Raw genomic sequence first — 15948 nt, forward strand, 5'->3', positions numbered from 1 at the left:
AATTTAAACAACTGAATCATGTCTCCTCGGTCTCTTTGCTCAAGACTGTACATTTTTATAGCCTTTAAGCCTTATTCATAGTCTAAGTGAGAAAGTCCATTCATTAGCCTTGTAGCCCGCCTTTGAACCCTTTCCAATGCATTAACATCTTTCTTAAGATAAGGAGATTAATTTCAAATTTTTTAAAAACTAGTCAATAATTCATAACTTTTTATCGCTTAAAATTGCGTTCGAAAATCGCTTAAATTTGAGTTTTAGGAGCTTCAGTTTCAAAAGATTGCTGTCCCTAACGTTACCAATTATGGTCCTACTATCGCATTTTTAAGCCTTCATTTTCAGAAAAGATTCGGGCCAGTGGCGTAGCTAGACCCGACTTTCGGGGGGGGGTTACTTCTTATATATATATATATATATATATATATATATATATATATATATATATATATATATATATATATATATATATATATATATATATATATATATAATCGCTTGGAATTTTTCCCTTTTCTTCTTTTTTTTTCTTTCTCTTCTCTCTTCTTTTTCTCTTTTTTTTTTTTTTTTGAGACTAACTTTTCGGGGGGGGGGTTTTGTCCCCAAAACCCCCCCTTAGCTACGCCCCTGATTCGGGCAAGGGCCCCCCAAAACCGCCTTCCTTTAAAATCATCAAAACGTAGGTTTTTTAAACAGCGAATTACGAAAAATTTAGGTGGAATAGTCTCTCCTCCTCATATTACCATAGAATCTTGTGCTTAAGTTTTTAAGATTTCAATTTTGAAACGAATTCCAGGGGAGATAGTCAGTACCCCTTTTTGTAAAAATCTTGAAAGTTTGTCTACAATTGCGTTTTGGAACTGCAATTTCGAAAAATTGGAGGCGGGAGGAGGGTTTATTTCTATTTATTTTTCAAAAATAAATAAATAAATAAAAGATCGAGGAGAATCCCGAAGCTCCACCCCTTACTATAACGTCAATAAATATTGTCTAAAACCGCGTTTTAAGGCTTCGATTTCTGCAAATTTCCGCGGAGTCCTCTGTACTGTTCTTCCCCCTAACATCACCAAAGACAGTCTAAAATTGCGTTTTCAAAACTACTAAAAGTTTCAACATTGAGAGATTTGATGAGCAAATCAAATCAATCAAATTGATGAGATATTTTCCTATTGTTCCCCTCCCCACCCTAAAAACTATTTTCTAGTTGCGCCACTGCTGTGTGTTGTGTTGTATGTACATGAGTGCATACATTGTCAAAGTATTATTTTTTTAATTCAAAAAATTTTTTGTCTCATTGTTACACAGAAATTATTACTTGTTTTAAGTTACTGCTATCATTTAATTTTAAAGAAAATGTGAGAAGTTACCATTAATTTGAAGAAAATTATAGGTTTAATATTCTTTTCTTTGTCTGCAGAAAAATTATGTATCTGACCCATGGAATAATATGCATAAAAGTGCACTCGCATGAGAATCGCTCAGAATTTTTTTTACTACCCAGTTTCTTAATTTATTTATTTTTCCTTTTTAAAAATTTAGTTTATCTATTTTACCTTATTTACTTTAAAGCGAATACTGAGATCTATTCTCATCTTTGTTAAAGGGTTTTAATTTATAATTTTTACATATTTCTCCGATAACAATATTTTCACACTTTTGTAAATTAGTCTTGCTCAAAATAAAATTAATTTGACTCATTCAAAATAATTAGTTATTAAAAGATTAAACATAATGTTACAAATCCTGTAAATAGTAATTATTGTAGTAACGTAACCTGTAAATAGTTTCCCGTAATGAATATACAACCCCTTAACATATGGCTCAAGTATACAATCCCCTATTCTTTTTTTTCTTATTTCATTCACTGATTTTATCAATGGAAGTGTAGTTGTAGAACGTCGTAGCATTTTCTGGAATATTTGAGAGATTTCTTTTCGGTGTATTTAAGCCGTTAGCGATGGATAAACAGTTAGTTTCGATTGAGGATTTCGAACTGAGAGTGTGAATTTGCTCTGTTTATAGCGAGGCATTTCGCTGTGTTGTTTTCGTATTTGGAAGTAAATACGTGTGTAAACGTTGAGTTTACGGTGTTGTGTGATAATTGCTTAATTGCTGATGAATAATTTAGCAGTTGTTGAAGATCTTTCCTGTACATAGTGTAAATAAATTTCCTGTGTTTTTATCAAGAACTGTCTTCATTTCAAGAAAGTGGAAGTCGCACCGAATCCGTTACAATTTGGCGCCCAACGTGGGGCTTCTTCTGGACTTTCTTGGAGTAAGTGTGACTTTGGACATTTTTTTTTCATAAAGACTGTTTGAATTTATAGACTTTGTTTTTATGGTGATTACTCGCGCAATGGATGACCAATTAAAACAACTTCTGGAAGCAATTAATGCTGTGAAAAGTGACTTGACCGAAAGTTTGGCGGCTAATCAAGAACAATTAAAAAATGATATGGCAGCTAATCAAGAACAATTAAAAAATGATATGGCAGCCAATCGAGAACAATTAAAAAATGATGTGGCAGCTAATCAAGAACAATTAAAAATGATATGGCGGCTAATCAAAACCAATTGAAAAGTGATTTAACGGTGCTGAAAAATGACCTAGTTTCTAACCAAGAGGAAATTAAAAACGATCTTACTTCGGTAAAGACTGTGATGGAAAATAAATTTAATGAGATAGAGCATCGAGTTGATGCTATTGAAGGAAAGTTTGAGGCAGTTGAAGGCCGATTCATCGCAGTGGAAAATAAAATCGAAGAGAAATTTGAAGAAAAATTAAGTTCCGTTGAAGGCCGATGCAATGCTGTAGAAAATAAACTGGAAGAAGAAGATAGAAAATTTCATCAACTTAAAGAAGACATCTTTAAAGACCTGGAAAGGAGATTGGCGACCGCGGAAAGCAGCTCTGTACAGTTTGGCGCTCCCACATCGGTTGCTCGACCGTCCATTAAACTTGCCACATTTGATGGGAAAACTTCGTGGCAGGTTTACAAAACTCAGTTCATGATAGTGGCGGAAGCGAACGGATGGGACTCTGCTACCAAGGCCTGCCATCTTGCAGCATCCCTGAGAGGTGACGCAGCGGACATTCTTCAGACTCTTCCGGACAGCCAGCGCCTGGATTTCGCCGCCCTCACATCTGCGTTGGAGCTTCGCTTCGGTGAGAAGTGCCAGAAAGATTTCAGCCGACTCCAGTTGAAGTCCCGTTTCCAGAAAACCGGGGAAACCCTGCAAGAGCTAGCGGCGGACGTCGAGAGATTGTCTCATCTTGCTTTTTGTGACTGTCCGGCGGATGTTCGAGACAACCTGGCACTCAACTACTACATCGACGGGGTTCGAGATCCGGAAATCCAGAAAGCTCTACGGATGGCGGATGTCAAAGACCTGAGTTCTGCTGTTGTGTATGCGATGAAGTTAGAGGCCGCCCAGCAAGCAACCCGCAAGGATCGCCATTCAATCCGCGGCGTGAAAACTGATGAGCCTGATCCGGTTTCGTCACGTTTTGCTGAACTGGAAAAGCAAATAAAAGAAATTGCAGGAATCCTCAAAAGGACTTCGGCTCCCAAGGACCATAATGGACAATCACTTAAGTGCTGGAAATGTGGTGGCGAGGGTCACTTACGAAGAAACTGTGAAGCTCGCCAAGAAACCAGAGGGAAGAGCACCTCTCCCTCCCAGGTCCAGGAAAACTAAGCCATGGCAATCTCGCGGGGCGGAGGTCGCCAAATTGGAATGAGCCCCATCTTAAAGTTTTCCAGATTTCATCGACGAGTGGCGGCAGTAATGGACTGTTTGTTTACGCATACGTAAACGGGTTTCCCTGCGAACTGATTATTGACACTGGAGCCAATGTTACAATCATTAGAACAGATGTGGCTCGTCAATTTGGACTCAACATTCTATGGACGCCGCCCTGCGTTACCCTCCAAACTGTGACAGGTGACAAGATCGAGATTGAAGGTAAAGTAAACTTAGAAATTGTGTTTAGAAACGCCACTTGCCATCATACGGCATTCGTTGCTGCTATCACAGACCCCTTCATTCTCGGATTGGACTTTTTAAAGAAGTATGACTTCAACCTCGACTTGAAGACAAATGAGCTGCACTCGATGAGAGAAGACATAGCCGTTTTCCCCGCAGAAAGTGATGTAAAATCCGCTCATCAAATAATAGCCCAAACAGATTTATCGATTCCCTCAAGGTCAGAATCATTAATACCTGGCTCCATTGAAGAAAGCAATAGTTTTCGATTTGGACTCATTGAATACCCCAACTTAAGCAATAGCCCAAAAGGAATGCTGGTAGCATCTACGCTGGTGGACCTTTCTAAAGATGTAATTCCTGTGCGAGTCGTCAACGTGAGTGAAAGGCCAAGGAATATCCGGAAAGGTGAAGTGCTAGCAACTTGTACTCCAGTAAACTGCATCATTAGAAGAATCAATTCCCACGAGACTGTGTCTTCTGAGTCCTTGACATCGAAGTTAATTGGGAGTGCACCCTTATCGAAAGATCAAAGAACTGCTGCGGAACAATTGGTGGATGACTTCAAGCATCTGCTTTCATCTACATCGGAGGATGTTGGCCGTACGAATTTAACGCAGCATAGGATCTACACTGGAGAACACCCCCCTATTAAACAGCATCCAAGACGACTACCGTTCGCCAAGAAGGAAGAGGTTGAGACCCTCCTGAAAGAGATGAAGGAGAATGATGTAATCGAACCTTCATCCAGTCCTTGGGCTTCTCCCATCGTCTTAGTCCGAAAGAAAGATGGCTCCACCAGATTTTGTGTCGATTACCGACGGCTGAATGAAATCACCAAGAAAGACAGTTACCCTCTTCCACGGATAGACGACACCTTGGACACTCTTTCCGGACAGAAGTGGTTTTCGACCCTGGATTTGAAGAGCGGCTATTGGCAGGTTGAGATACACCCTGATGACCGAGAGAAGACAGCGTTTACAACTGGACAAGGCTTATGGCAGTTCAAAGTGATGCCCTTCGGCCTCTGCAATGCACCAGCTACGTTCGAGCGTCTTATGGAGACAGTGTTAAGAGGACTCTCTTACGAATCCTGTCTGGTCTACTTAGACGATATCATCATCGTGGGACGCAGCTTCGAAGAACATCTGGCAAATCTTAGGAAGGTGCTGCAAAAGCTTAAGGAAGCCAATCTGAAGTTAAGTCCGTCCAAATGTAATTTGTTCCGCCGGGAAGTGAACTATCTTGGTCACATCATCTCTTCTGAGGGTGTGCAAACTGATCCAGAGAAGGTATCTGCGGTCAAGAGTTGGAGTCGTCCCGAAAACATCCATCAGCTGCGAAGTTTCCTGGGGCTCTGCACGTACTATAGGAAGTTTGTGAAGGGTTTTTCCAACATTGCACGACCTTTGCATAAGCTGACGGAGAGCAAGCAAAAGTTTGAATGGTCCAAAGAATGCGAAGATGCATTTCTACGACTGAAGGAGGCTTTAACATCAACGCCTATCCTCGCCTATCCTCAGCCTGAAAAACCCTTCATCCTGGACACTGATGCGAGCAACGAGAGCATCGGAGCTGTTTTATCCCAAGAAATTGACGGAAATGAACATGTCATCGCTTACTGGAGCAAATGCTTATCAAAGTCGGAGCGAAATTACTGCGTCACCAGAAAGGAGTTACTGGCCATAGTGAAAGCTGTAGAACACTTCCATCATTACCTCTACGGCCGAAAATTTCTGCTTCGGACAGATCATGCCTCATTATCTTGGCTTTTGAACTTCAAAAATCCGGAAGGTCAGATAGCCAGATGGATACAGCGGCTCCAGGAATATGACATGGAGATCAAGCATCGAAAAGGGTTATCTCACGGTAATGTTGACGCTTTATCAAGGAGACCCTGTCCTGAGAACTGCCACTATTGTTCCCGAATCGAGAAACAGTATGGAACGACTAGCCCTACCGCCTATCAGGTGACAGTGACTCCAACATCATCAGAACCAGATCCATGGAGTGATGACCAAGTTCGAAAAGATCAACTTGAAGACCCCGACATAAAACCAATTTTAGAGTTCATGGAAAGTGACAGTCGACGCCCTAGCTGGCAGGACGTTTCCATCTTCAGTCCTGCAACAAAAAGATACTGGGCTTTATGGAACCACTCCATTTACGGAACGGCGTGCTACACCGGAAATGGGAATCTGACGACGGCAAGACATCTAGGTGGCAGTTACTACTTCCCCGATCAAGGATTTCAGATGTTCTGAAAGAAATACATAGTAGTGCGACTGGAGGACATTTTGGTGTCTTGAAAACCCTCAATAAAGTTCGGGAGCGTTTCTTCTGGAGCAAGGCGAAGGATGACGTGGAGAAGTGGTGCCATTCTTGTGACGCCTGTGCTGCTCGTAAAGGACCGAAGAAGAGAAGCAGAGGGAAGCTACATCTGTACAACGTTGGAGCTCCTTTCGAACGAATTGGGATCGACATCCTGGGTCCTCTACCAAGAACTGCTGATGGGAACAAATACATTCTTGTTTCCATCGACTACTTCACCAAATGGCCGGAAGCATATCCCATTCCAGATCAAGAAGCTACCACCGTAGCAGAGACTGTAGTCCAACATTGGATTTCGAGATATGGAACACCTTTGCAGATTCATTCCGATCAAGGGAGGAATTTCATCTCTGCTGTGTTTAAGGGCCTATGTCAAATTTTCGGAATTGAGAAAACTAGGACAACACCACTACACCCACAATCGGACGGCATGGTGGAGAGATTTAACCGCACAATCCTGAATAATCTCTCGCTTATGGTATCCAGAAATCAACAGGATTGGGACAAGAAGCTACCTTTGTTCCTGCTGGCCTACCGCAGTGCTGTCCACGAGACTACCGGATATGCCCCATCTCAGATGCTCTTCGGACGAGAGCTTCGGCTACCTTGTGATCTCGTCTTCGGTCGTCCTCCGGATGCGCCTTCGTCGCCTGAGGAGTACATCCAGGATCTCCAGGCCCGGTTGGAAGACGTTCATAACTTCGCACGAGAGCGAATCAACATCGCGGCGGAGAAGATGAAGACCCGATACGACACAAGGTCTACTGGACATGAATTCAACGAAGGCGACAAGGTTTGGTTATGGAATCCCATCCGACGGAAAGGTCTGTCACCCAAATTGCAGTCGCATTGGGATGGACCCTACAAAGTCCTTAACCGACTAAATGACGTCGTAGTGAGGATCCAAAAATCACCTAATGCAAAACCCAGGGTTGTTCATTATGATCGGTTAGCCCCATACTATGGCCATAGTTCATGAGTATTACGTAAACAACCATGGCTGATAACATAAAAGTTGTAGATAATTTTTGCTTTTAATGTTTAGTAATATTTCTTGTTATTATTGTGTTTTCTGTATCTGTTAGTTATTATTTAATGTGTGTAATTGTGAACTTGTGATAGAAGTTTGGCACCCTTTCTGGGGATTGTACTGCCCGGGACGTGCAGTCCTTAGGAAGGGGGCAATGTTACAAATCCTGTAAATAGTAATTATTGTAGTAACGTAACCTGTAAATAGTTTCCCGTAATGAATATACAACCCCTTAACATATGGCTCAAGTATACAACCCCCTATTCTTTTTTTTCTTATTTCATTCACTGATTTTATCAATGGAAGTGTAGTTGTAGAACGTCGTAGCATTTTCTGGAATATTTGAGAGATTTCTTTTCGGTGTATTTAAGCCGTTAGCGATGGATAAACAGTTAGTTTCGATTGAGGATTTCGAACTGAGAGTGTGAATTTGCTCTGTTTATAGCGAGGCATTTCGCTGTGTTGTTTTCGTATTTGGAAGTAAATACGTGTGTAAACGTTGAGTTTACGGTGTTGTGTGATAATTGCTTAATTGCTGATGAATAATTTAGCAGTTGTTGAAGATCTTTCCTGTACATAGTGTAAATAAATTTCCTGTGTTTTTATCAAGAACTGTGTCTTCATTTCAAGAAAGTGGAAGTCGCACCGAATCCGTTACAATAATATATTACTATTGAAAATATTAGATTAATATTGTTTTTTAAAATTTATATATTATAAAAAGCCTTCCCTGCAGCCCCCCTTACCGGTCCTGCACGGGGAGACATACTGCAGCGCCGGAAAGCGTACTGGATATAAACGTGAGATTAATAATTTTCGTGATGTATTTTGTAGCTTCTCCCAATCTGATTTTTAAATTTTTATTTTGAAAGTCAGGGAGTGAAAGTGCACCACCCTGGCGGCAATCATGGACATGAACATGAGATTAATATATTTCGTGATTTACTTAGTAGTTTAAGTATTTTGTAGCTTGTCCCTTGTTTAAAAAGGATTTAACTTTATTAATATAACACAAATAACTATTTTGAGAAAATTTAAATATTGAATGAATATTTGAAAAAAAAAAAAAAAAACACTTTTTTGTTTTCAAAACCCGACGGGGGTGGGGCGGGGGGGGGGGGGGGGTACGTGCACCCACTGGTCCCCTCACTTTTTCAAGGCACGAGCCGCAACTATTGTTGCGTAATAGTTATAAACAGCACTAAAAAAAATTTTGCGAAGCGTTAGTGAACGGACCGTTTTTACAACACCAACAAGAAAAATCGATCGTTAACAAATCTTAACAAAACATTCTGTTAACAAGATAGTACAAAATTAATAATTATAATAAATAATTATAATAAATCAATTAATATATTTATACGTATATACCATTCTTTTTACTTACATTTCAAAGTAATCTTTTTACTTATACTTCAAGCAATTGTTGTATAAAAAAATTTAAATACACTTCTAAAAAACACAATTCCCAAAAGTATTCATAACTATCACGCCTCCTATTTAATATACAAATCAAACCCTCATATATTTTTTCCAGATCAGCAATACTTAGATGAGCGCTCCGCAGTGCTGCCCACCGACGACAGACTTTGACCCGTAAGTTCGCGCACTAGGACAAATTCTAAGTGTGCTTGCAGCACCGTAACATCATCATTATTCACATCACTTGTTTTGAAGTTAACCTGCTTACTACCGTAATAGTTATTTGTTTTAATTCATTACTGAATGTATTTTACGAGGTAAACTATCTTCAAACTAGCAAAAATACCCGGGGTTGCCTGGGACCTCAGTAATAATTATGAGAAAAAAATCGTTACTTGTTTTTTTTTCCTGGTTTAAGTGAAAGAATTTAAAACACATCTTTTTGACGCGATTAAAAATCGAGTTTCTTCCTTACCCATAAAAGTAAAATAGCAATAAGTATAAAGAACAAAATAATATTAATTTAGAAACGAAAGCACTATATTTAAGCATACACAAATTTCCAAAACATGAATTTATTCTTTTCATGTTTAAAAAGATTAATTTGTTGATACTTTTTTTTTTAACATGGAGTCTAAAACCTTCTCTGTATTGCTATTGAAGTTGCTCTTAATCCCCTTATACTTGCTTAGTTATTTTTGGAAATTTCAATCATTGTGGGCTCTTGGTGCGATTTTACCGAATTTGCGGGAATCGTTTTGGGATACCTTCGATGATGCTCCCTCCTTCTTTATTTACTTTGTAAAACGATATGATATTAATTTTCGTTACAAAGATATTATCGCCAGGTGCTGAGTTACTTTTGGTCACCATAAAATGGTGCTAAAGAGTTTCATCCGAAATGTTTCCAAAATAAGTAGTAAAATTTGGCGATTGTTTGAAATTGTGCAAAAAGGAAAATTAATGGAAGTTTTTGTGCTGTTTATGGATTTGCCTAATTTAGTTGCTGGATCATTTAACACAGTAAAGAAAGTTTTTTAAAGATTCTTTGATTGGCGATATTTTGTTTACATAGTGAAAGCTGAGAAACATTATGACGTAGTCTTCGGCTTCAAAAACAGCGACGTTGAAAAAAAACTGCCAAATGCAGCTACGGAAATCTTTCTGCAAAAATTTTGGCGATCTGCTGGTTGATTGGATAATGAGTAAGTGTTCAATCAGCATAAATAATAATAAAAACCATTAATTACATTGAAGTTCCGCCTAAATGGAAAATGATCAGCCAAATCATATATTATTTGCCAATCTTGTGCAAAAAATCTTACTTCAAGATTTGACTTGAGAAAAGCCTTGAACAGTCACGAGAAGCAAAGATAGTCAACAATACAACAATTGTCGCTATCGACAGGGAGTTGAGATGATACACTAAATACTGTATTGAGTTTAGGAAAGCCTTCGAACATGGAACTAAAAAGCTCATAACTCGTTTTTTATTCTGCTTAGAAATTTCGAATAGGTGCCATCTTCAGCAGAAAAATCAGAGCTTTCGATGGACATATAATGTAAATATGTGCAAGTATTTTTTCATCCCTATATTAGAGAATTTATACGAAAATTGTATTTTTTTGCTCCCCTAAGAGGGTTTTGCGCCCCATAACAGGACGAAAACTACCCTATGTGTTATTCTGATGCATAAGCTATATTATTGTAAAGTTTCATCAAAATCCGTTCAGTAGTTTTTGCGTGAAAGAGTAACAAATATCCATACATCCATACAGACAAACTTTCGCATGTATAATAGTAGTAAGACAAGGAAAATAAAAAATAAATTTATGAGCTTAGAAAGCATAATATAACTAATAATTTTCTTGATTTATCGGGGGGGGGGCTCCCCCCCCAAATATTTTTGAGGGGGCTTGGGCCCCCTCAGGCCCCATGGAGTCGGCGCCACTGGGCCCTAAGAAGTTCAATAAAATTCTCTTGGAAATCTTCCGACAGAGACAGGGCGGGACCTTGAAGCACTTTTGGAAACGAAAACGGTAAGATGTTCCGTGAGATGTTTCATGTGAGTTGACTGTTGAGTACTGTACATTGTACTACATCGTTATCAGCTAAAGAGGGGCAATTTTCAATAATGCTCCTGTTGATGAACAAAAAACAAATGTGGCTCATTTACTTGTACGTGGTGTGAGATCCTCTGCCCCAGGGCCTCTCTAGTCCTTTTCCTACAATGGTCATTAGGATAAGAAGTGGCAACGATCGCTTATGAGGGGTGGGTGGTTAAAAAGGAAATGAATTACGGGAAGTCTAGAAATAGATTTTTTTCCCTTTCCGATATTTTCTATTGCAAGCAAAAACATCCTTCATTTCTAAACTGACAAAAATTAATACAGTAAAATTTTCAATAAAAAAAAGACAACGGTCGACCGGCGCCTTTTGGAGCGGCGCGCAGGGCATTTGCCCAAATACCTGCATAGACAGTCCGACCCTAGGAAGTTTTTTCCAACTTGGCTGACATCGCCTCTGGTCGGCCCTGCACCTGTAGTATCCAGCGCACAGCATCCAGCAGATAACATCCAGCGAAAATGGCATTCATTTGAACTTCGACGTCTTGAATTCAAAATGTGGTTGCAATAAAGGCCATTAGTAGAAACAAAAAACCTAACGAGTGGACCTATCGCAATTCGTGTTTCCGAAAAACATAATTCAAGTTCTCGAAATTCAAACTTTTTTTCTTGCAATCAATATTGTTTTTTTAATTTCCCATGGCCGATGTACTAATGTTTCTGCTGACTATGCAATTGGTAGGTAGTCACGTAATCCGTCACGGCGTGATTAGTGAAATTCATGAAAGAGCAGCTTATTCATTCTTTTCTTTCTTTTTTTCCCCCCAGAACGATAAATCTTTTCACTTTTTTTTTTTTTTTTTTTGTGAAATATGTACGTTTATTTCAAGTAAGTAAAAACTGCTTTGTTTGTTCATTTTAATTAATTTATTTTTAATTTTTTGAAAACTTTAAGTTTTTAAAGAGGGTTTTTTGGGATTTTCTGTCTTTATTTAAAATGTTATTTTGTTTAGTTTGGAAACTCTATTTTACGAAACACTACGCTTTAGTATATTTATTCAACTACTATACCGATGTAGAAGAAAAAAATAAATTATTTATCGCACATAGATTTTTTTTACCCTTCGAAAAATTACTATCTTAATCCTGAATCCGATTTTAATTTGACAGAAATAATTTCGAAGATTTTTAATTTAATTTAATTTATTAATTTAATCCTATGTCCCCGAAAATAGCATTAATACTTGGAGACACGAGAAGTCAACAAATTCAAGCATTTAGAATCTCCGAATTTAAAAATTTTGATACAATTTTAAATTTTCAATACCCAATTTTTTATTTGGAATTATATTTGTTTTCGGCTGCATTATCTAGAATCAAGTACTGCCAGGGGCGGATTAAGAGGGGTGCCATGACCCCTCCCACAACCTTGTGAGTGCAGAATTTTTTTTAAGAAGGAAAAAAAAAACTATTATGAGAAAATAACAAAATTCAACATTTGAGTTTTACTTTAAAAGAAATTCAAGTTTTAATTGGGAGAAAAATTACATATCCGTCTCCTCGAAACAAACTATTATATAAAGTTAGAAATAACAACGTCAGAAAAGCACAAATTGCAGATTACTGCAGACACGTGTTTCGGCGTTACGGGGAAAGCCTTTTTCAATGCAAAAAGTAATGAGATTATGGATGAAAAGACATCCGACAAAAACAATTTTATTTATAAAATTTTGCTCATTCGTTTACATCATTTCTTGATGCTAACTTTAGACACTTAGACGATCTATAAATGCTGCTGTCTTCTGCGTACATATATTTGTTCACGAGGCCAAATAGTGACAAAATTTGGATTTAGGGCTTTAATGGCATTTCTGGAGAAGACCCCCTCATTCTCATGCTCCTACACAAATGCCACGAACGATAACTAAAAAATTGATATACAGTCAATTCGCGATAACTCGAAATCCGATAACTCAAATATTACTTTAACTCGAAGTTTTTATCAAATCCCGACCCTTTTGTCTTTAATTCCATTGTAATTATTCTCAATACCTCGAAGTTAACTCCCTTTAACTCGATGTTTTCTTAAAGATGTCTCGAAATTTATTTCAAAAGAAGGAACAAAAAAAAAAAAAAAAAGAAAGAAGTGACTATGTGAGAAAAATTAATTCACCTTCACTTGCGATTCCTTGCGACCTCTAAAGCAAGAAGAACACCTGTTGAGCCAATGTGCGATAAAGGAGTTACACGTGCGGAAATGAGTTAGCTTGTTTTTCTTTGTTGCACTGTACTGCTTACACTTTGACATGTTGCTGGACTACAAATTTGCTTTTAAGCTTTCAAGTTGTACATTTATTCAAAGGCTGACCTAAGTTAAGATTCGTCTACCTTCATTCTTTAGTTCGATCATTTGCTGGTAAGTTCCTGAGAGACAGAGTGAGTTTTCTTTACTATTAAAGATGACTAAGCAAGTACTCTGTCAGTGATATTAAAAGAATAGAAACTTCTAAAGGGTAGAATCCACGAATCCGAATTTGAAACGAATGAAATGTGGACCTTTCCTGAAGTAGAATCAGCTCCATTCAAGTGGTTCCAGCAGTATCGAAATCAAAACCATGCTTTTGAATTTTTTTCTCACAATGTTTTTGATTAAACTGTGCATATTGTGCTTAAGAGCTTTTAAGTTCTCTATTTTTTTTCTTTTCTATGTACATATTAATTTAAATATTCGATGGTTTTTAATATTAAAATATTAAAAACCGAAACTAGCGGTAAGTTCAACTTCTTATAAGTCGAAGTTTTTCGTCAATCCCTTTAGATTCGAGTTATCGCGAATTGACTATGTATTCCTTCAAAGCAATAAATTACACATAAAGATTTTTTCGGTATTTACCTTATTTTAAATTTTACAAATTCACCCTATTTCTGTTGTCATTTTTAAATTCAATCTTGATATAAAAAGTTGAAGATGGGTAGGGGCGGTGGTTTGTTGGAAAAGTCAATGATCCAGCACTGATTGAGAGGTGACCATTAGGACAAGCATCCAAAGAAAGTTTGTTAAAATGTGTCGAATGGCCCCTCTCAAAATGCCCCAATTCTGGCTGGATCCGCCTCTATTAACAGGAAAATAATTTTCTTCCAAATAGTTCTTGGTGCCTCTGACTTCAATCGACCTTACCGCTTACTCTTTTTACATGTTATTCGTTCCTATTCATAACAATTGTCTTTTATCATTAAGCGCGACTGCTGTACCTTACGAAGTAGTGCGAAGAGTCAAACAAAATATGGTATGCAGATAGTCCAAAGAGCAGATAGAAGATGATTTGCAGGTGCTATTCATTTACAGTGCCAATGCATTACAACGTCATAATTTTTTTCTGATTGATTTTGATTGCTATATCCGGTGGCGGATTTACACTTAGATGCCCGTCGTAATGCATTTTCGGGGATACTTTGTTTAAATACTTTTAAATATGCTTTGAATCTATTTCGGATCCCCTCACAATTGTTAGGGGAGACTAGGGATACTTGATCCCTAGGGGTACATGATCCCATAGCCAAAAATGTACCAAATCGTTAAGTAGAAGTTTGAAACCTGACAATTATATTAAAGTTATACTTGTACATAAAAACTGGCAATATTTTTTTTTTTTTTTTTTTTTTTTTTTTTTTTCAGCCATTTTGTTTCAACTCAAGAAATGATCGTATGAATGTGACAAGGGAAACTTTTTTTTAGGAAAGCATTCCGAAGTTTACATTATCGGTTAAATACAACTTTAAAAAAAATCCGAAATGTAATGTTAAAGTATAGACAGTCTTTAATAATTGAGACATATTTTTAGTAAATTGCCTCTGATTGTTAATAATAGAACAAGTATGTTTGTAAAAATCGTATATTAGAGATACTTGATCCCTTCGTTTAGAGGGATACATGATCGTAGGGATCAAGTATCCATAATTATAAACGCAATGAAAACAATATAAGTGTTGTTTACTTACTTGACATAAACTTTAAACATTCAACCATGTTCACATTATAAAATTAGTCATAGTTTGAGTGATAAATTTAAACAATCACTACTGTAAATTCGCAACTCCAGCGCTCGAATACGCTACCTTGCGTTGATTTACAAAACTTCCGAAAAAAGTAAAGCATTGCCACATTGCGTTCCACGTGTGTCTGTTGACGTAAACACAGGCAGTTTGTTCTGAATATTTATTAACGCAATCGATGTGTCTTAGATTGCTTTCAGCTACAGAAATTGTTTCGTCCCTTAATAGTATTCTCGAGCTTCTCAAAATAATGTTAGTTTTCCTTATTTCCTTCTAAAAAGTGAGTTGATTGAGAAATGGTGAAAGCGAAAACACAAGAAAACTTTGGATTAACAAACTTGGATAACATTATACCAGGTAAAAAATTTTATTGTTTTGTGGGAATTGTAAGAATATGGGTTTTTTTTTTTAAATATTAAATTAATTTAACTAACCATATTTTACAGCAGCATTTAGTTGGAATGGACAGTATGCAAAATATTTTCTTGAATATATTATCGTAGAACAAAATGAAAAATGTTTAACCGAGAAAGAATTTACTTTATTGCTTTTATTCTCAGCTGAAAGGTTTCGCCAAATTTGTTTAGGGTTATAGTTTTAGTATTGTGTGAGCAAAGTACCCTTGGCGAGATTCCACATGTTAGTTAAACCATTTTTAATTTTTATCATGAGTGGAATAAAATGGTAGAAAGATTACAGAATTCGATAAGTAAAAAGAAATAATGGTAGATCAAACTGAAAAGAAAACTAAAACCATATATCCATGAGAATTTCGTAGATGATTTGAATAGTATGACATAATTAAATCATAACTCAGAAATTAGAAACATTCGAAACAGAAAATTTTTAAATTAAATGATTCGGGAATTTGAGAAAAATAACTCAGCTACAAATGCAAAACAATCAGCGCTAGCCAAGCAAGGCAAAGAAGTATCATCTTCTTTTGATAATAATTCGTAATGTCATATAATTAAATTTTCTAGCATTAATTGTTATTCTTGTCAGGCCACAACTATTATTTAGTTTTATCAAGAACTTTTAAATATCGAATTCAACATCGTGGAA

The sequence above is a fragment of the Uloborus diversus genome, chromosome 2 (assembly GCF_026930045.1).
Source record: "Uloborus diversus isolate 005 chromosome 2, Udiv.v.3.1, whole genome shotgun sequence".
Classification (NCBI taxonomy): domain Eukaryota; kingdom Metazoa; phylum Arthropoda; class Arachnida; order Araneae; family Uloboridae; genus Uloborus; species Uloborus diversus.